Source organism: Grampus griseus, assembly GCF_964374135.1.
Source record: "Grampus griseus genome assembly, chromosome: 6".
NCBI lineage: Eukaryota > Metazoa > Chordata > Mammalia > Artiodactyla > Delphinidae > Grampus > Grampus griseus.
The window spans coordinates 59506070-59530205 of NC_139000.1; positions in this window are offsets into that span (position 1 = coordinate 59506070).

Consider the following 24136-nt stretch of genomic DNA (forward strand, 5'->3'; position numbering starts at 1 on the left):
AGTATCACCAAGCCTACTTTTGTAAGCTACACTTCCTTTCCCACATGGCTTGAGTGACTGCATGTCTGAGAATATTAAGGAATGCCAACAGATGTGTATGACAGAGCTATTTATCTCAGACAGCTCTCTCAGGAAGGCAATGAAGTTATTATTAAAATTTTGCACAAAGTGTTAGCTCAACCGCTATTTTACAATAGTACCCTTTATATTGTTGTTTGGCTTTTAAAAATCTATTAAATGCATAACAAAGAAAGGCATGTTAAAGCTACATGTATTTCCAAGTGATAATACACCTTTGGTGCCATAGAGCAGTAAATTCTCAACATCATGAAATATGCTACTGTACATTTTTAACAAAACAAATTTATTTTTACTTGGATTTCTGTATTGTATTCACTAGATGGCACTATCAAAGTACTTCTAAATCCATAAGCTTCTCAACAATACTTTCTGATATTAAAAAATAGAATTTAGGTTTCTATGTACTTAGAAAAATACATAACGCTAAAATTGTCTTTGAAAGCAGACTTTAAAAATGTCATCAAAACAACCAAGATGTCCCAAATTAGCTTCTGAAACTGCAAATCCTGAGACTGAGTATGGTATCTTTTAGAACAGTCATTCTTTCCTTCTTCAGCTTTTAAAGACACTCTTTTAAAGAATTTCAAATACACCTTCAATGGGCAAAGCTATATGCATACATCTTGTAAGGTTAACAACACAATCAGAGAAGGGAAATTCAAAATAGTGTTGCTGATGCTGACTGTTTCTTTCCTAACAGGTTAAGGTAGCTTAGTGAGAGGTGAGTGAGAATAGAGAGGCTTAGGGGGACAGAAGTAATACTTTAGAAAATATATAACATAATTTTGAGGCTTCAATCGATTAATTTGGGATAAAAGAGTTTAGTGTCTACTGACTTCAAATTTAATCTCCACTACTAATAAAATTTGAATGGTATTTATAATCTTTTATAACTTCATTTTCTCTTTGTTAAAATGTATATAGTCAAAACTTTATCTTCAAGTGTTTTTAATCTGAAGAAATTTTGTTAGCATACTTTGCTTTTATTTCTATTTTAACTTATGTAATCATTATATTTAAGTTGTTAATTATACTGTTAAAGGCTAGAAATATACAGACAGTCCCATCAACAGTTATCAGTGACATCCTGCTACCCCCCTCATTTAGAACTAATAGTCCCTATTAGTTCTTATTGGAAAATTTGCTTCCATTAGGGAAATTGGCTGTAGGTGTGGCTCTCCAATAACACATTGCTCCCTAACACAAAGCCAGCCTATAAAAAAAAAACATAGTTCAGTCCTACTGCAACAAAGCAGCTTTTATGAAGAATCACAAATCAGATGGAGCTGCCAAAATGCAGTATTTCTGTACCAAGACTTCCCTCCTTATCCTTTTCCAATTAGTCTCTTTGCCAACATTGAGCTAAGACATTAAATTGAGTCTTTTGCTGCTGGGGCAAGACCAGTGTAGATATTCTTACACTGAACATGAAAGGTCCTTGGTCAGATGACTCCCTCTAAGAGGACTCCCATTTGGTTATTTAACCCCAGGAATGTCTGTGGATGTTTCAGCTTTCAGCCACTGTAGGAAAATGGCCAAGTGCTGGATGAGATATTTTGGACAGGCAGGTGGAATCTTGAGTTGTACCATGTCAGAAGAAGCAGATTTCATACTCTCGGGTTAAGGAATGCCCTGCCCTTTCTCCAAATGGTTTATTGCCTCTGAAAACAACAATCTTTTCTTCCTCAAAATTTCAATGTAGATCTGCATTAAAGGTTTAGATGTAAACAGAGCATGTACCATAAATAAAAATTACTTCTAAAAACATCCCCTTATGTATGAAATTTTTATACTTTAACCTCACCTCTTCTTCAGAAACTTTAATCAGATATTTGTCAATGTCATATAAGTAAATAAAAGGTAATTTGTATTCATTAAAACAGAGAATAAATCCACTGAAAAATTATACAAATGAGATTTCTAGAAATCTGTACAATATAGACATTTTTAAATGTCTTAAGTATATATGTACAATATTCATGATAGAAAGCCTATGTTTTTTTTTGTTTTTTTTGGTTTTTTTTGCAGTACGCGGGCCTCTCACCGCTGCGCCTCTCCCGTTGCGGAGCACAGGCTCCGGACGCGCAGGCTCAGCGGCCATGGCTCACGGGCCTAGCCGCTCCGCGGCACGTGGGATCCTCCCAGACCGGGGCACGAACCCATGTTCCCTGTATCAGCAGGCGGACTCTCAACCACTGCGCCACCAGGGAAGCCGAGAAAGCCTATGTTTTTGAGGTAGTATTGAGGAAGCTGGATGGAAGGAGAGCATCTACTATGTAAATGTAGTGTCATCGTCTATACATAAATCATCTCGTTTTATCCTAAGAGAGTTAGTATTATCATCAAAAATCACAAAACAGTTGAGGAAATAGTGTACCACAAATAAGAGTCAGGAGAAAAAGCAAAACAAAATAAAACTACAGTATCAAACCAACCCAGTCAGAATATATGATAAAAGAACAGGAAACCATAAAAATTGACAAGGTGTATTTTTTTTTAAAAGCCAAATATCTTAATGAAAAAATAATTAAACGACAAACTCAATAAATGGGTTAAACATTTAGCACATTAGACAGTTCACAGAAAAAGAAACTGGGATGGGCACTAAAATATGAAAAGATATTCAACCTCATTAGATATCACAGAAATGTAAATTTAATCCACTGAGAGCCGTTTTAAAATCCACCAGTAACAGCTTTGGAAAGTAACTTGTTATTATTTGCTATTTACAACATGGACTCATACTATTACCCAGGAACTTCACACCTAGGTATAAACCCTAGAGAGGTTTTGCATATATGCATCAAGAGGCATGTAAGAATGTTCAAAGCAGCCTTGTTTATAGTATACACTGGAGACAATCTAATTGCACATCAATATTAGAGGGCCTCATTAAATTGAGGTATATATGTTTTATACTGCACATATCAACAGCATAACTGTAAAAAGTATCATTTGAAGTAATAAAGAGAAAATTGAAAAAAAATACATATACTGTGGTCCTATTTATATAAGATTCAAAAGCGACAGAGGTCAGGGATGCTGATAAACATCCTACAATGCACAAGCCCCTACCACAAAGAATTTTCCAGCCAAAAAGTCACTAGTACCAACACTGAGAATCCTCTAAAGAAAAGCATAATTAACACAAATTTCAGGAAAACTTGTAAATAAAGGATCATCATTACAATTTTTCCTTTTTAATTTTCTTTTTTACGGATACTGTCTTTAAACTCCTGGTATCTATTTCATCTGGGATTTTTTTCATCAATTTTTATTAATTTAAAATACTGCATTAAAAATTATTTATCTTGATTACTGAATTTTTTTGGTGCCTCCTTAAATTTTAGGCCTGAAGAACATGCCTCATTTGCTTCACATTAGTCCCAGCCCTGGGGAGGGGTGCAGCTAAAAGGATGGGCATATAGAGCTTCAAAAATATTGATATTCTATTTCTCAAGCTGAGTCATAGTTACAGGGTTTGTTTTATTATTTTTCTTTGAACTATACACAGAGCTCACATTCATTATTTTTCATGCATAATTAAAATTAAAACAAATTTAAAAGATTTGGTCATGCTATAAAGACAAATCTTTATTATCTATATATCAATTGTTAGAAATATGCTATTTATTATATATACATTAACTAGTATAAACTATTATTTAACAAATCAAATATACTTTTATTTGGGTCAATATTACGGGGACACTAAAATAAAGGCATATGATGTTTCCCCTTTAAATGTACAACTGTTATAAATGCTTATAAAATATATTCAAATACTCAACTTCTGCACACAACAGAGCTTCCTTGATTTTTTTCTTGTAATTAGAAATATAAGGGAGGTATTTACTCCAACTGTGGTTTATTAATTCCTAAATGCTAGAAAGCAGTGACTTGACATGCAAATGTAACATTTCTATCTCTTCCTCTATTTCATTATCAAAATTCTCCAACTACCTTGTTCATTAGAGAGATAGAAGTGTTTCACTAATCCATTTCTGACTTCCATGAGGATGTTCACTCAAGCAATTGCTTTCCATTCTTTCCCCGACTAGGTAAAAAATGAAAATCAAGTACATATTCATTACATGATTATTTCTTCTTTACAATTAATGGCCATGAACTTGTAATCTTACAATTAGAAAAACAACTGTTACAACAAAGTATAACCTTTTTCCTTCTCATTTACTTGACTGTCTTGTTTCTTATTTCCATTAAATGCTCAAGTGGCATTGAATGAGTTTTCATTACTAAAACTGGCTTTCCACCAGAATTTTCTTTGCTTTATCCCAAATGTCAATACAAATTATTTTTCCTTTTAAAAAATGCAGACAAGCTGGATTTAAGTTATACTCTGCTATTGACATGTCTGGTGTTGGCACTGTATTTCACTGTTCTGTTCCAGGCCATCATATATACGTGAACACACATGTGTGCCCGCACATACGTACACACACTCCACAAAAGTTAACTTCTGAGATCTGAAAGCTAATTAGAAACTCAACCCAATCTCATCCTCCAAACCTCAAAACAGATTAGTGAGTGTTGTGTGAGCCTCCCAAACCTGAGGACATGGAAGAGGGATGTAAACAGAGGTCAAGTAAATATATATCAGTTACCCTTTTTTCAGCAAAGCAGACATTGCGAATTGGTCACAGCAGCCTTTCCATTTAATCAAGAACATAAATCAGAATATTTCTTAAAAAAAAAACAAAACCAAGAGGAGGTCACCACCGATTCATCTGAATTGGTATTTGATATATGAGTCTAATTGTCTTCTCTGACCAATGAGAAAAGTGGCAACATCCTAAGGCTCCCTGTCACATCAAGTCAAATCTTCCTAAGTAGTTATAATGTGGGAAATCAAACCACAGGCATATAATCATGATCTATTATGTGTCCAGGCCGTTGGTGGTTAGACAACATAGATCTTCATTTAAGAAAGAAATGCAAGGGAAATACTGATAGTACAAAAATGCTATGACTAAGAAAGTGGAGCAGTTTAAAGAACTTCTAAGATGCTTAACTGGCCCTTTGGAAACTTGCTTAGCAGAAATGGTTCTCTAGCAGTAGTCAAGTGGTTTGAAACACCAACTCTATTCATAGACATTCATGTTTATAAGGTTTATTGTTTCTTGGTTCGGTTACTCATATTTTTTGATACTGTAACATAAATTTAGTGATTGAGGTATTACAGTTATTAAGGAGCTTCTATTGTGGCCAGAATTTTTTTTTTTCTTCATTAAACAAGAAGGAAAACAGAGAGCTAGTGCTTCTGAAAGTAACCTTCACATATTTCTGGACACTTGTTTATATATAAGACCTTTGTAAAAATTGACTTTTAAAAATACTAACAATTTAATAGATATTTAAAACAAATGAATAAATAAACAAAATCCCAAACAGTAAGCTATGTCTTCTCTGTACCTCCCTATCTTAACCTGTACCTACTGTTCTCTTAGTTGTCACTACTCAAGAATTTTGAAAGAAGTAGTTGTTACATCTATTTTTTAAAAAAATTTGGTTATATGATAAAATATTTTAAAATGTGGTATGTGTCTTGGGGGAGCTATTTAATTTTTCACTATTAAACTTCTAGCCTTTATTTTTTTAATTAGGCAGTGAATTTGATAAACTTTATTCACTATAAATGCCAGGATCTAAGGGGCTTCATAAACAAGTTCACTCAATCATCTTTCAATGGTAGAGATATAGTTTATACAACCTGGGATTGAAGTGAATCACTAGAAACACACCAGAGTATTTAATCTGAATCCATTTACGTAATAATTAGAGTACCTATTATTAATCTATCTATATGCATATAGAATTGTCTGGAATGATATTCATCAAACATGAGGGTTATATATGGATAAAGATTCTTGGAGATTTATAACATTTTTCTTGTTCTTTTCTACACTGCTTGAATTGCTTAACAATAATCATATATTCATTATTAAAACATTGATTATTACTTGAATCAAAATAAAATGTGTTAACAGACAAATCTTGAAGTTAAACAATATAGTAAGAATACTGCATTTGACACAGATAATTATATATGGGGAGAACATTAAAAGTAAAACAAAAATATCATTGCTGCATTTCATTTTCCCAGTAACCTTGTGCTGAATAACAAACTGGTGCACCAGATGAAAGATTAAAGCCCAAATTAAAAGCTGTACCAGGAGTCAAACTACTTAATCAAAGATGTTTCCAAATAATGATATATTAGAAAGAAGTGAACGAAGGTCCAATAGGCATCTTCATTTATCTCTCAGGTGAAAAAAATGGACTGAGATGTAAGAAAACTCAATTTATGCTGTCCAAGTGAATTCTCCAACAAATAAAACTCTTAATATTGTATAAAGATCCATAGTTAAGGTAATTTAAGAAGAAAAGTTATTTCAAATAGTCTATCTCCAATGTTGCAGCACATTTTTTTTTTAGCATTAGCATTATGAGTTCGTGTATGTAAATACTTCTCGGTGCCTGCTCTTGCAGGAATATTCCTTAAACACGAGTCTGTCTGAAGACTTTTCCCAGCCTCAGATTTGGTAGCTAATTTGTATTTATGCTGAAATCATTGGCATTAATTGGGTTTAAACTCCTTCTGAGTTCTGTGTCAGCAAAGGAATATAACTTAAATTCCAGGAGGAATGAGAGGTCTATTTGTCTAGAGTTAATTCCTTCAGGGTAAATAGTTGGGAGAAAAGGTGTCTGTAAATTGTATAGCAAGTTTTAGTAAAGATTTAGAACCTAAATCGGTTCTAGATTTCTTATTAATCAGATGAATTTTTAAAACTTTAATTAAAAAAATAATATATGATATTGCTTATACGTGAAATCAAAAAACAAATTGGTACAAATGAATCTATTTACAAAACAGAAATAGAGTAACTGATGTAGAAAACAAACTTAGGGTTACCAAGGGGGAGAGTGGGGGGAGGGATAAATTGGGAGATTGGCATTGACATATACACAGTACTATATATAAAATAGATAACTAATAAGAACCTACTGTATAGCATATGGAACTCTACTCAATACTCTGTAATGATCTATATGGAAATAGAATCTAAAAAAGGGTGGATGTATGTATACATCCACCCTTTTTATGTATGTATATGTATAACTGATTCATTGTGCTGTACAGCAGAAACTAACACAACATTGTAAATCAACTATACTCCAATAAAAATTAATTTAAAAATCTAGTTTTTCCATATATAAAAATCACAAGTAATTCTAAACCTCTATCTAGTAGTAGTTTAATGTCTTTAATATACTTTTTAGAGAACTTTTATTAAATTGACTTTTAAAGAATTACACTTCACTTCTCTTGTTTTATCCTTTTGTGACTAATAATTATCTGCCACACAGGAGTGACAAAATGGTAAGCAAAACCAGAAAGCTCTTTCTTCATTAAAAAGAAAATGAGGGGGGCTTCCCTGGTGGCGCAGTGGTTGAGAGTCCGCCTGCCGATGCAGGGGACACGGGTTCCTGCCCCGGTCCGGGAAGATCCCACATGCCGCGGAGCGGCTGGGCCCGTGGGCCATGGCCGCTGAGCCTGTGCGTACGGAGCCTGTGCTCCGCAACGGGAGAGGCCACAGCAGTGAGAGGCCCGCGTACCGCAAAAAAAAAAAAAAAAGAAAGAAAATGAGACATTTGAATGTGGTAAAATAACATTATCTTAATATGAAATCTGGGTAGAAGTATGCCCCATGAGCCTTGTGACTAAGGCTTCTGGGCAAATGCTGCATGTGTCCCAGCATTGTGGATGCCATACCATACCGTGTTTTGATCTTTGTAATCAGTGTAATTTGCCCATTATGTAAAGGGGGCTCTGGCATGCCTCAGGCAAGGAAGTGGAAACACCTTTTTTCTCTCATGTAAAGCACCCTTTCCTTTGAGACACATTCCAGCATGCAAGAAAAGACTAGCAGAACATTGTATTTAGGCACCTTGGAGGCTACGAGGATTCTTCGTTCAACTAGGGAATTACTACGCTTCTCATAAGGTTCCAGTATCGAAGTGGAACCCAGCCCACGTAAGTGTAGTTTCTCAAGAACCAAAAGAGACACAAGAAGCACTGTGGTACCTTCTCAGAATAATTTTTTAGGCAGGGAGATTTGCACTGTGCGAATGACATAGCGATTAAAGGTGCTAGGTAGATCTAGGTGTCCTTGAACCTGCCAAAAGACCAGCAGGGTTCAGGAGGAAACTGTTCATTTTCCAGGCTGCATCTAAAGTCGAGGTTCTGCTTGGCAGAGAGAGACACAGGTATGTAAACCGAGAATGAACACTAAGCACAGAGTTGTTTCACTGCAGCTCAGGGTCAGACCTGAGAGCCACTGGCATTACACTGAAGACTTTCTAGAACTCTGTTTGGGGCACATTTGAAAGATCTGTCGATTTATCTATCCAACGAAGAGAAAAGTGTGCTGCCTTTCACACTGCATTCAAAGAGATGATCCGGAGTACCTAGGTAGCGGAACGGTGCTCAATCGGCCAACAAGAGTCATTGAGTACACAGTGTTTTCTTCCAAGGGACATGGTGAGGCAGCGGGAGTCCTAGGAAAAGCATACTAGCCTTAATGCACTACTTTCCCTAAGGGTTCATGGAAATCGTTTGTACACGTCAACTCGTGGATGGAAACCCGCACATTACTTGAGCCTGGGGGACAGGTCTGGTTTTCCCGTTAAGTGAAGAGGGCTGCTTGGAGGCCTCCTGCAATGAATAGGAAACAATCTGTTAACCTAGGAAACCTGCCTTTCCCTCAATCGGCTTTGCCACTATGAAGAGATGACGGGCAACAACATTGTTTTTCCCTTAAAATTGAGGCCGCAAGTGTCCTGCTTTCCCGTTGGGAAAATAATGCTTTTCTCATTAGGTCCCTATGTCAGACTTGACACAGCACATGTACGTGTAGTTTCTGACCAACGAAAAGAGACTCAAGCAGCACCCTGGACCTTCCCTGATAAAACCTTTGCACAAAGGGAGTTCTGCTTGGGCTGAATGGCGTGACCGACAAAATTCCTTAGGTGAGGCCAAAGTGTCCTTTTATCTTACAAAAGCTTAGGCAGTGTTGCAGGGGCAACAAGTCCATTTGTCAGGCTGCATCTAAAGTCGACTGACTGCTTGGCGAGCGAGGGCAGCTTGATGTTCCCAGTATGAACACTAAGCGGAGGGTTTTTTCATTGCAGTTCAGGCTCAGCAGTGGGGACCACTTGCAGTCCACCTAAGACCTGCTAGACCTGTGTTTGGGAGGACTTTTGAAAGATTGGCAATCCAACTGTGCAACAAAGAGAGCAGTGTTTTGCCTTTCACTCTTCATTCCAAGCGATGATCCGAAGGGCCTAGGTCCCTGTATGTTGGTAGGTCGCCTAAGAAGTGACATCCGGTACACATTGTGTTTCCATGAGACATGGTGAGGATGCGGGAGTCCCAGGAGTCCTGAAAAGCACACTAGCGTTTAGCCACTGCTTTGAGTAAGGCTTCCTGGGAAATGCTGCATGCCTGCCTGGCATTGTACATGCAATTCCGGGACCTTGCCTTCAGCTTGGTGCTTAGCGTAGTTTTCCTTTTATGTAAAGGCGGCTCTGGGATGCCTCAGGAATGGAAGTGGAAACACACTATTTCTCTCAAGAAAATTCCACTTTCCTTCAAAAGACATTCCAGCATGCAAGAATGGACTGACAGAGCCTGTATTTCAGGCAGCTTTCACGTTGAACGATCCTTCCTTCCAGTTGGGAGGTACTACATTTCTCTTAAGGTCCCAATCTCAAAGTTGAACACAGCCCACGTACATACATATATATATCTGATATATATATACATATATATGTATGTATATATGTATGTATATATATATATACATACCTGATATATACACACATATGCATTTATACATATACATAATATACACACATATATACACATATATATACATATATATACACATACACACACACACACACACATATGTATGACTCTAGAATCCAGTTCTTATCCATTGTGATTGTGAATTGTGAATCCCTTGAGGGATTCAGTCCTTTTTATTATAGGCTCCTAGCAGTTTGTCCTATTTTATGTTTTGTACTGACTATATTTTGTTGAAATAAAATTAATAAATGGGGAAACCCCCAAAAGATGACCCCAAAAGTTATAATAACACAAATCACCTCATATTCTCCTCATTTTTTAAGGTAAACTAATTCAAAATTGTATGACGTAAGATTTATTGAAATTGTATTGAAAGCCATATTTAAGTTGATTCTTATTGCAGGGAAAAATTTCAACTCCAGTCTTTCTCTAAAGATGATTTTTCTATATATGGTCAGATGATTTCTATGGAAGCTTTAATTCATTTAAATTTGAGAGACATTTGGGACTTAGGCATCGATGATAAAGTTTACATTTAAAACTTCATCATTTTTACATGCACCCCAGTGTTCACAGCAGCACTTATTTCCAATAGCCAAGACATGGAAGCAACCTAAGTGTCCACGGACAGAGGAATGGATGAAGAAGATGAGGTGTGTGTGTGTATATATATATATATATATATATATGTATGTATGTACACACTCACACACACTGGAATATTACTTAGCCATAAAAATGAATGAAATGATGACATTGCCAGCAACATGGAGGGACCTAGAGATTATCATACTAAATGAAGTAAGTCAGATAAAGACAAATACCATATGCTAGCACTTATTTGTGGAATCTAAAACTATGATACAAATGAACTTATTTACAAAACAGAAACAGACTCACAGAGATAGAAAACAATCTTATGGTTACTAAAGGGAAAAGGGGCTGGGGAGAGATAAATTAGGAGTCTGGTATTAACAGATACACACTACTATACATAAAACAGATGAACAACAACAACCTACTGTATATATCACAGGGAACTATATTCAATATCTTGTAATAACCTATAATGGAAAAGAATCTGAAATACATATATCTGAAATATATATATCTGAATCACTTTGCTGTATACCTGAAACTAATATAACATTGTAAATCAACTGTACTTCAATAAAAAAAAATAATTAATGGAAAAAAAATCACTTTGATAATATAGCTTATTGGAAATTTTAATAATAATTTTTCCTTTTAAGAGAGTTGATAGTAAGATTTGAAACTTCTATATTTACTGCTTTTAAAGCAATCTTAGCCATATCAGTATTCTATATTTATTTGCATTGTGCTTCTTGTCTCTTCGATTTTAGTCTCCATTACTTCTGTTTCTTGTACTCAAGTAGAATAATGTATTTCTTCCTAGTAAACCCATACTATATGCATGACCCGTGAATATAAATAACACAAACATTCAAAGAAAAGGAATTGTACTGTATACTCAATATCATTTTTATATTGTAGAAAACAGTATTAAGACTAGAAATCTATAAAACATGGATTCTAGAACTATCCTTTCCTCTAGGGAATTTTTTAAGCTCCTGGTTTTCATTCTCAGTGTCAGTAAAAATGAATACATTGAACACAATGTTTGAAAGGTTCTCTACAGTTCTGAAATAGTAATAAAAAATTTATTTATAATCCACTATTCCTTAGGGTCCTTGAGCCCACAAGTATATATTTATTTTTATGAATGCATTAAGACTAATACTGCATACAATTTCTTTATATAAGAGTTAAGGGATTGTTCCCTTCTGGTATGTTTATGTAGATGTATTTTTAAGAAGCATTAAGTACACCTATAGTCCTTTTTAATAGATTTGTCTAATATTTATAAAGCAACTAAGTTATTAGACCAGTATTCATGGTCACTATACAGTTATTTTCCTCTCACTTCCCACCTGGTATATTAGTATTATAAAACAAGTTATTTTGAAAGCAAATATTGAGCTGTAAGACCATAAATGCTTTGTATTATCTTGATGTATAAATGTTCTTCTTATAATTATTAAACTTGGAAAAATCTTATAATAAACACAATTAGAGATGCTAACAACAACGTTCTCTAATGGACCAAACTTATTACTTATAGCAGAGACAGAAAATTGTGAGGAAAGAAATACCTGCTAAACTTTCAGGTTACAGAAGTGTAAATTACCCATTATCACAATGCATAAAACCAGAGCCTGCAAAATTGTCCACTTTTCACTTATTATTGATATTTAATATTTTGAGAGTTAAGTAGATGAGAAAATAATTTTATGAAGTCATTTTTAACTCAGACCTTTTCCTCTCATTTTTGACAACTTCTTCTGCTATGAAAAGTTCAGATATCATACAGGATTACTCTTGTATAAAGGTATTTGCTAATACAAGGCGAATACGCTTTTTTATTGTATTAGCCTTTTTTATTATGAAAATGCAGTAATCTTAATCTGTGTGAAACAGAACATTACTAGAAATTCCCCACATATTTGTAAAACAAAAACAAACCAAACAATATTTTTGGCCAACTTTACCTAAGTTTTCTTAGCATTCTATGTATTTGTTATCAGTCTTTTCATTTCAATAAACCTGGCTGTCAAGCCAGTTTAATGCAGTGAAACGATACCAGTGGACATTTGAAAACATCTTACGATTTAGAATATATTTTTCCTATTCACTATGGCATATCATCCTTTCCAAAACTGTATCAATACCTCTAATTTGTTTTGTAGTAACCCAAGGCACAGAAGCCACAAGTGATTTGCCTAAAGGGCTCACTGAGGCAAAAAGAGGCATAAAAGAGACATGAGTTGGAAAAAAACAATGTAAAATTACTTCATTCAGTTCCTAGTAGGTGTACTTCTGAACCATACAAAATAGTTGGTAATTTTGCACTCTGTAATGACAATAAAGCAGTTTAAGAAAAAATGAAAAGAAAAAAACCAAAAAAAACAAGGAAGGGCACTTAATTCCATTACATTCCTATTCACCAAATTTTGCAAAAGCACCAAGAAAGGTGAAAAGGTGTTGTTCCATCCTGGTGCCAGGGCTGTGAGGGGGAGGGAGGCAAGGAGTGTTGAAAAGGAAGTGTCAGGGTTGTATGCCTGGCCAGAGGGAAAGAAGTAAAAGCCTGGTTGCATTGAGACTTGATTCAATTCTTTGCTTATCCCTTTTGTAAAAGATATTTAAAATGGGAGTCTAAAAGCAGTGAAAAACATGGTCTGAGAGTAACACCATCCCATCCATTAACTGTCACATTAATACTGAGGATAAATGCTTCTTTGGCAAGAACATTTCCTAAGTATTAACTAAATCCAATAAATAATGTAATGTCCCTTTTAAAAGCTAGTATTCATGGTTTTCAATTTAGGTAGCACCTGGAAATAAGTTTGGGTAGACTGGAATAAGAGATGTATGCCTATTTAACACAGATCTGGCTAATGCATTTAATGAAAGCGAATAAGAAAAGGAATGAGTCATTGGGAAGAACAAATTCACTGAGAACCTCTTTTATGCCAGGTATTATGCTAGGTACTGTGCATGTATCTTATTCAATTCCTACCACAGTTTAAGTTTTGCATCATTTCCATTCAGGGTCTGCTATATAATTTGTGGGTTCTAGTGCAAAATGAAGATGTGGGGCCCCAACTGGGGTGGGAAAGTCAATGTCCCCTTCCCACTGGCTTGCCACTCCAATCCATAGTGGAATGATGACTCAAGGGGATTGCAGCCTTCTCATTGGAATCACTCACTACCTGGATGAGGGTGGGAGAGAGGTCCCTGTTAAAGCATCTGCTGATTGTGGAGTGTTGCTGCCAGCCTAGGTGTGGTACGGCCACCGCTCTACCTGCTCCATGTAGCACATGTTCAATCCCCTCCCACCCCGCATCTGTACCTAGATCCCCAATGAGAAAAGAGGGCAGTAGTGGAACAGGGACCTCCCTGCAACGGTCACCCCCGGTGGAGGGTGGCAGCAGTCATATAGCAGGGTGCATAGAAGGAAAAGGTGAGTCGAGAGGAAGCAGATGAAAAGCTATGCAGATCCCAGGGAGACATGAAGTGGGAGGTGGAACAGTGCCTGGGTGAGGCTCTAAGCACCCAGAGAATGCTTTGCTTCCCTTAAGACATCACTTACTAAACAAATTCAAAGATAAAATTATGAATATCAAGATCACAACCACAAATCATTAAATCCTAAATGCTAAGCACAGGACCTTGTGTGACTACACTGTTCACATGCCCATGTAGTCAGCCCAGTTTCCATTGTGCAGATGGAAAAAGTGCCCAAAGTCCTGTTTGTCAGCATGAGATAAAATGCGCGCGTGTGTGTGTGCACGTGTGTGTGTGTGTGTGTGTGTGTGTGTGTGTGGTTGTGTATGAACAAGGGTGGAATCAGTACTAATTTTAGTTTTTTCCACTATGTCTAATTGCTCCTATATATTTACCACTCCTAAAATTAATGAAGATATTTTACAGTATACTCCTTATATTTCATCTTTTTGGAGTAAATATAAAGGAGTTAGGAAAAGAAATAGATATAAAGAATACAGAGTTTATTTTGGAAGACTGATAAAATATAAATATCTTTGGCCTACCTAACAGAACTCTCTTCTATCAGCAAATAGGCAATGATAAATCTATATAAATATATGTATTTTTTCTCAAGCTATCAAGCTTAATGTTGACTACCATATGAAGTTCACAGGAAAAGTAATAAAGTGGAAGCTAATATTTTAACTTGTCAAAAAGATTTTTCATCATACCTGCATATATGTTTTCATGTGGAAATCACTTATTCAGACTTAGTTTACTATTATCATCATCTCTGGTCTAGTATGATTCAAAAAGAAGTGAAATCACATGTCTAGAAGCACTCCACAGAAAATAGTATGATAAGTAGAGAATTACAGCTTCTACAAAGCCACTGAAATAAAGAAAGCTCAAAAATGATGTTGGATTAAAAACAGGTTGAAAGGCATTAAATAAATACACAAATCAACGGTCAAATATTCCTCAGAAGAGCATGACAGAAATAATTTAAATAATTTCTATGTTTGATTTCATATTTATATGAAAATTATTTTAATCTTACAATTTAAAAAATACATTTACCCAATAAACTTTTAACTTTCCTATGCAATCTCTCAGTGGTAAAGCTATATGAGACTTGGCTCAAATATCACTTTCTCGTATTTACATTGGCTAACCACCTTTCTCCACCTGCAGACTATGTAAGGTGCCGCTTCCCAGTGCTTCCTGGGAGTCCTTTACACAGTCTTCATTTAGCATTCCGGTGTTAAATGATCTTCAACCTCTCTCCTCCTCTTAGCTCTCAACAATTTCTGGAAAAAGATGAATCTGTGTTCTTTGTTTGCTTGCTAGTTTCTGTATCATCTGTGCTTATTAATATGTCTAATACATACTAGAATTTCAACAACTGTAATTAGCTCTAACCATGAAGCTAACCATGTTTGGTAGAAAGTGACTTTTTCAATGTAAGAAAATCTATCAGAGCTACTCCCAGAGCACAGTAAATACTTGCCATTCCATACCTACTCTTCACAATTTTAGTAAAGGTAGAATTTCTCATCTGCCATGTAATCAATTCTGTTTTCTTTTTGATAAAAAGGGGGCAATTTTTTAACAATTAAAAGCAAATGAAACTAAAGAGAATATGTATTATCTCTATACAATTTTTTAAAAAAATTAAAAGCAAATAAATCTAAAGAGAATATATATTATCTCTATACAAATTATATACTTTCATAAAATTATAATATAAATATAACTATATCATATATTTTATATATTATGTATCATATATATTCATATGTCATACATTATAAATTTTATATATTGTATGTATAAATATGTTATATATAGAGATATAATAGATATATTTTCTATATATAAACACATATCGAACTATATGTAGATATATACATACATACATAATATACATATATTACACAGATGTGTATATTATATTATATATCAAACTTAACCTCAAATATACATATTTTTACATTCAAATGAACTTTATATTTTCATCAGAGTACTTTCAAATTGTAATTACACAAGAGGGACTAACTGGGAATGTGAACACTAACAGAGACATTGCTTCTCAGAGTTCCTCAGTAGTTGATATTTCAGGACTAAGAACAAAGCTTGATATTTTGCAGATACATGAGATCACTACTAACCAGTTTCCAGCAATGACTGTGATACCAGAAAAAACAAAGATAATTCCTAATTGCACTCCACAAGCTTTAATATTGTCTAATTAATTTACTGATATACATTTTGAGTTTGCCCGTGGCTCATGACCCATTTTGTACCTGAATAATGCATTTTATTTCTCAAATTATGCTCTTGATACTAATACCTTTCATTTACAAACTGAAGCATTAGTCAAAGACCTGATGAATCGTACTTTCCAGGTGAGAATAGTCAGTGTTTTCAGCTACAGATATAAGCCCTTAGCTTCCTTCACTCTCCGCTAAGGGATTAAGTCTTCAGTGTTACTCAAGCCTACCATGATGGATTTTCTAATGATTGTAGGGGGCTCTGTGTGTGTTATGGTTTGAATTATGTCCTCTAAAATTCATACGGTGAAGTCCTAACCACTAGTACCTCAGGATGTGTGACCTTATTTGAAATTGAATTGCTGTGGACATAATTAGTTAAGTTGAAATCATCCAATATGACTGATATTTTAAAAAGGGAAATATGGACATAGGTATGCACACAGAGAGGACCCCATGTGAAGATGAAGGCGGAAATCAAGGTAATGCCAAGGAACGTGAAAGATGCTAGCAAACCACCAGAGCTAGGAGGTAAGAATGGAGCAGATTCTCCCTCACAGTACTGAGAAGGAAGCAGTCCTGCCAACACCTTGATCTCAGACTTCTAGCTTCCAGAATTATGTGACAATAAATTTCCTATTGTTTACAATATTCAGTTTGTGATACTTGGTTATGGCAGACCCAGCAAACTAATATGATGTGTAACTTTGAGAACTCCCTGATCTTGGCCCTTCCTGACGGTAACATGGTTCTACTCATCTAAACCTTCATGAAGCATTGGGATCTGAGAGAGATATGTAGTTCCTTGGGGCTTGGGGTTTAAACTTTTCTACATTACTAGTATGTCCTAAACATCGAGTTACGCCAGATTATTTTCATTTTTGAAATCAAAATTAGTTGTTTTGGTTGTTCTTTAAAGGTTCACCTTAGTTTTTGTTTTGTTTCATTTTGTTTAAGAATATGATATAAAACTAATATTCAATTTGTATATCAAAATGTAACAGACACTTTCAGTTTTCTATCATTGTTACTTATTTGAGTCAGTGTGGAAAGGACTGTGTAGTCTGGAGTGATTCTAGTATTAAAGCTTACTTTACATATTTATGATAATAACTCTAGGCTATCATAAATCTTGGTAGATCATCAAGAGATCTTATCTGCTGGAGGTGCCCTTGATTCCCCAGGCTGATTATGAGGAGGCATCAGGCTGCTGGTCATGTACCTTACACAATGCCCATGGAAGACACAGGACACTACCTGAGACAGAGAAGCTTCAAAAGCTAAATCTGGTAAGTTCCAGAGTCCCTGATGAAGAGAAATTACAAACCAAAAGAGTAGTTGACTCTAAACTGAATTTTGGATTTCCTACAAGTGTGACTTACAAATGAATGGTCTCACATAAGATGAGAAAGGAAAAAATATAAAGTTGAGGTAAGAAGGGATAAAGGAAAAGAAAACAGGAAAGGAAGCAAGATTAATAGCAAGTAGACTAGAGAGAACCTGTGAAGGAACAAACACTCAGTGAAGAAAGAAAAAAATGGAAGAGTTCATAGGAAGGGGTAATCATTGAATAAACGGAGGTTGAGTAAGGTAGAAAAAGCAAAATCCAATTACTTAAAAAGTCAAGCTAAGTATATAAAAGGAATCCTGTTATCACTCTTGTACAGTTCAAGTATTATCACTCTTGTACATATCACTCTTGTACAGTTAGAGAATTATATACTCTCTATTAAGCTAGGTAGTGAGTTCTTCTTGGAGAGCAGAATTGGTGTGTGCGTGTGGATGGGAGCGCATGCAGATGTGTACATTTATGCATGTGTGCCTATTTTCCTCTTTGTAGCCTCAGCCTTTAGGCAAATTGCCTGACATACAGAAGTGCTTAATAAATTCTTGTTGAATGAGTCATCTTTGGTTAGCAATTCATAGTTATTTATTTTGTTCTAATTTGCAAATCATTAGAAGAAATGTTCTTAATGAGGTATCTGGAAGGATCCACTAATCCAGAAATAATACTCTGCTCTAGAGCATTAGCAAAAAGAGAATATGACAGTGGGGGCTGGATGAAATCAAATCTCTTTCTAGATGTCTCCCATTTCCCTTTTAGTTTCTTAGAAACAGAGCTCCTGGGCCACCAAAGAAAAAGTCTGGCACTTGAGTAAAACAGTACAACAAAGCATCACTTTTACTAAATCTGTCTCATATTCAAGCCCTGAAGGTTTGCAAAATATGCTTCCAGCAGATGGCGTTTTGCAGAGTTAATAAAGATGTTCACATCTCCAGTGTCTTGTAATTACCTTAAGAATTAGGAAAAGGAAAATAGAAAAAAAAAAGGAATAAATTCCTTCTGTTTCCCCTCCTTTTTAGTTTCATTATCATAATCTGTATCCCATTTCAATTTCCATTACTTTCAGAAGACTACAACAGGACAATAGGCAATGAGAGAAGTCTGTATTGGAGAGACAATTTAATTGCTCTGTTAAGAAAGAAATTCAGTTCACACAGAACAGGGCCAACCTTTTCCATTTGATCTTACAGCTCAAATGTCAGCTATGCCATACGTTTTATGTTATTCGAAAGAGCATAAATGGAAACAAAGACTTTAAACATTCCATTCTGCCTCACTATCATTTTATCCATTAAAAAAAAAAATCCTCAGTGACATTTAACAAACTTAAAACAAAACAGTCCTCAGAAATATGTCAAGGTCTCTACAGACTACTCTAGTGTATGTGAAGCTGGTTGACTGTTTTTAGTCAAATTCATTGAAGGTGTTGTGTATTAAATTGTTGGAAGCTTTTCAGAATTCTGGCTCGCAAAGCACATGGAAAATGAATAGTGTGGCTACTGTCTGTGCCTTCATTTGCATATCAATGCTGAGAATTCTGTTAGTTTCATAGAAATGATAGTGATTGAGGTCTAGGAATGAAAGTGAGTGGTTTCGATATACACAGTGGTCAACAGAATTCTCTCTGCTTGCATGCCAACATTTCAAATGATTTTCCCAGTAGGATAAGATGGGTCCTTCACTGTTTTGTGTCCTCTGAGGCAGCATTATGGGTGTCTGAATAGGGCTAAAGAGGAGGATGTTTTGAATTCTCAGCCAATGATTTTCTTCAGAGAAAATAATTCTCTGCCAAAATTTCAAAGCCCAACAGCTTGAAATCTCTGTCTCTTTTCCTTTTTGGTTTCACTTCTTTAAAAAAAACATCAAATTAAATAAAATATGAACATTTTTGTTCAAGAAAGCCAAGTTATGAGCAATAGTTTACCAAGAAATGGACAGATTTTTTTCTTATTATATTTCACTTGCCAAAAAGAATTTTGCTATCCGTAAAAATCTACAGTTCAGTATAGACATTATTAGTTCTGTCATAAGTGTGAAAGAACATTGGGAAACCTTATGATAACTTTTCAGATGATATCATAATTCAGTCTGGGAATCAGTGTGGTAGAAAACCTAATACATGGGCTATTTTTAAATCCTTAAAATTAAGGAAGGGCACAATTTGAATCAATATCTCATGGGTGATATTGGCAATATCATGGGTGATAAAATGGGTGGTACTAGAAAAAGGTCTCAGGGACAAATCAAATGTGTTACCTTTAACTAAAATAAGACCTATATGCATTCTTCAAATTTCCCTTTATTCATAAATAACCATCTAGAATGTAAGCACCATGAAGGCAGGATGTAATGTTCTCTTCACTGCTGTATCAGCAGTGACTAGAATAGTATCCGGCATATAGTGGGAACTTAATAAATAGTTGTTGAATATAGGAATAGGTTAATTACTAAAAGCCGACCTGGAAAGACATTCCATTTTTGAACACATAGCATTAATGGACACCAAGGAGGTGGTTCCCGTATGTCCTTTAGCTTTAACCATTCTCCCAAGTTCAGTTACACTTTGTCAGCTGCACCAGACTTGCTAGTCCCTCTAACAAAGTCACATCAGTATGTCTCCAAATAAATTCATCATCTCTCCTACCCTGAACATTGTCCTTCTATCACTCAATAGAAACACTCTTCCTTCATTATTTTCTGATGCTCTGAATATCTGCCTTAACTTTGAAGGCTACCTCAGTGACTTTCAGGCATGCTGTCCTCCATGTCCCCTTACCCAGGCCCCTTCCTTCTCTTGCTCAGCGTTTAATTTCTTCTTCCTTAGACCAGCATTAAACACAATTTCTAAGAATCTTACCTACCTCAAACTTTCTTCTCTTCCAATCCATTCTATATAAGAATGGATGTTTGTGTGAGTGTATTTACACATTTAATTGTCTTACTTGCTTTCCCTCTCAAAACTCTCAAGAGTACATACATTTCTACTGTACTCCTTAGTATGCTATCTAAGGCCTCAAGGCAAGTGTTGAGGCATATATCCAACTGTTTTAAGGCATATATTTCTATTTGTAATGAGCCTCATTCCTTGATACTCCTCAAACACAAGATGCTAGGCTTTCTTCTCTCTCTTCCTTTGCTTATGCCCTTTCCTCTTCCTGAAAACCCTTCTCCACTCTGTTATTCCTCTGAAAATATAATTCAGTCTTTAGGCTTAATGACCTTAGTTCAAATGGTTCCTTCACCATAAAGCATCTCAGAAGGTCCTGATTAGACATTTCTTCTGCCTTTGAATTAGCATAATTTATATAATTCCCTTATGAAATTTATCATATCCTGCCCCACATTATAGAATTTTGCTTGTATATTTCGTATCTGTTACTATACTCAAAATTCTTGAGGACACTAATGATGCCATACACTCAACTTTCCAGGCTCTTGCATATAGACCTGCTTATCGCAGGGACTTAATTATTGAATTATTAAATTAATCTAACCACTTATCTTCCATAGAATGAAGCTCAATGCTTATATCAGGCATTAAAATATTTAATTAAAATATGATCTATTTTTACGTTGTCATTTTGTACTTAAAGGTTACCTATTAATGTCAGTGAATATAGCAAGAGTTTTGCCACTTACAATTTTTAGATTATTTAAGCTAAGCTTGATGGGAGTGAACTTAACACTTTCTCTGTACCTAAGGAGTGAGAGGTACTGGTTAATATCACATGATTTTGTTGATGCAATCATTACCAGTGCAGCAAAAATAATGTAGACAGCAACATAATTTCTTCATTGGAATGAAAGTGTTCTAGAGCTTCAAGACTCAATTGATTGGAGAATTATGAAATATCCACTGTGATATTAGCATTCATTATACACTGTAGTCAAGACAATGTTAGTAGTTAGTATAGACTAGTGGTTATCAAAATTTAGCATTCATGAGAATCATTTGTCTTGGAAGACTGTTAACACCCAGATTACGAGGCCCCACCTCCAGGTTTCTGATTCAATAGGTCTATAATGGGGCCTCAAAATTTTGAATTTTTTGCAAATCCCCAGTTGATGTTGATGCTGCACGGACTTCACTTAGAGAAGCACTAGTCTAGACTAAGCAATAAAGATGGTACACATTATTATAATTCTTGGTACATGTGTGTTAATTAAGGCTGATGAAGTAGACTGGACCTATAAGGTAAAACCAGCATCAAATGGGCAAATATAACTGAGGTGTCCCACCTAGCACCCTTTAACATAAGGTTCCCTCAGCTTCCACTTGCACCAAATATTTGAAACCTAGAGGTTAGCCCAGGACAAAAAATCAAAATCACTGTAGCATAATGGTCTTTTCTATCTTGCTAAGTACTATACTCCAGTGTAGCTCTTAGACACAGAAGGTTCTCAATATTTATATATACAAGAATGGATGAAATCAAAAGTAAATATGGTGCTGAATTATTTGATAGTAATAATCATACTAATTAAGAGAAGCTGAATGAAAGTATGCACCATTATTTTAAAAGACCTAAGCAAGAGTAACTCCCTTGAGGAAAAAGACTGCACGTAGAGCTGCAGCTTTTCCCTTGCTAGGAATCTTCACTGAATCTCTGCAGTGGGATGTGTCTTGCTAGTAAAGTACCAAATGGTAACTTCTAAATGCTAACATCTGGCTCTGCATGTCTTTGTTAAAGACAATACATGTTTCCATTAAGAACAGGTATTAACTCTAAAATACATGAAGATCCCCCTCAATCTTAGAATAATTATCTTACACAACCACTTTTTAAAAGAATCTATAAAGAGCACATTTAGGGATATCAAGAACATATTGTAAGAATAATCTGATAGCATTTGCTGGTCCCAAAACGTACAAGTTTGATTTCTTTTTCTTGACATATATATCTTCTCCCACCTTCCAGATTATAAGTGACATATATTTTTAGTTCATCAATCTCGAGAATTAAGTCCTTAGAAGGCAGGGATTGTTTATATGTACACCTAAAATCAGTTTATGAAATTATCAAACTTGCTAAAAATTTAAGGAAAAAATATAAGCAGGAAAAATTAATATTTAATACACTCGAGAAATTTAAGTGAAGACATGCAAACTGCTGGAAATGCACCACTGAATTTCAAACCTGTATTTGCTGTTAAATGATAGTCCTTCTGAATATTTTGATAAATGTTTTAATATGTGCTTAACTATTGTTTAAGATCAAAACCTTTTATTTCTTGGATCAAGATGTGGTTGAGTGGAGAAAGGAGTGAATACTAATGTTTATATCACAGCAATAATAAGAGTCAAACTGAAATACATTTTAATTATCACAACAGATTTCTTAGTTTGCAAGATCAATAACTTACTATTGAAAGTCAGAAAGTTTCATTATATAGGACCTTTACTGTGTTTTTCTAATTTGTGAAAACAAGATTATAATAGTTGAGTTAGTTCATTAAAACTATTTTAAGGCAACATACATTATTATGTGTGTATATAGATATAGACATGTGGGTATATATATAAGTATAGAAACATTTAAATTAATAATTAAACTATTTTAAATATGTCTTTTATATTATCAGTGACTTTAATTTTCTATCTATCCCTTGGTTTCTCTCTCTTGTTTTCTTATTTAACAATGAACATGTGTTACTTCAATGGGAAACAGTTTAAATATGTGTGATCATTGATTTAATTGTAGATTATTATTAAGCTTTTTACTTCACTAGATTGCATTTTTCTTTTAAAAAGCCTCTAAATTTCCATGACCTTACTTTAATAATGCAGTATACAAGGCAGCAAGAAGTCCTGCGTGAACTAATTTGGGTGAGCCAAAATGTACTAGGACTACTTATAAACAATCATCACTGGACTCCATTTCCTAACAAAAATCCCCATGTTGCACAGCAGAAAGATTCAGTGCATTAATGAGTACAGCTTGCTGCTCATTGCAAAATGGGTGGTTATGGAAACCCATTTGACCATTAAGCAGTACATGTGGAGAAAACTAAAATTAGAAGACACTTGGTGATATCACTTAAGCCTATTTCTGGATTCCTGCAGGAAAACAAATGCAGGCACAATACAGAACTGCCAAATGAGGCAAACACCAGCTGGTCTGAAAGCCAACATTCATGAGCTCTTAGTTTCATAACATGTCTTACATGGGAGAAAAATAAATTGTCATTAAACTCTCATATCCACAGGTGACTTCACTTTGTAGATTATATAAAAATAAATGCTTTCCAACAATATATGCATACCTAAGTAATTAATGAGTTACTGCTCTTGAAAATTTAATATGAAAATGACCCACAGCAAGGCCACTTAAAAGATAAGTAGATTAAAACTCACGTTAGTAGACTGACATATATCTTTGATATTATTCTAGTATGTTTATTATTCTAGTGCATTCCAGTCTCTCGGAGTCTATATTTGTTCTCAAGCATAATGGCTGCAGCAAACAGTCTACCTGG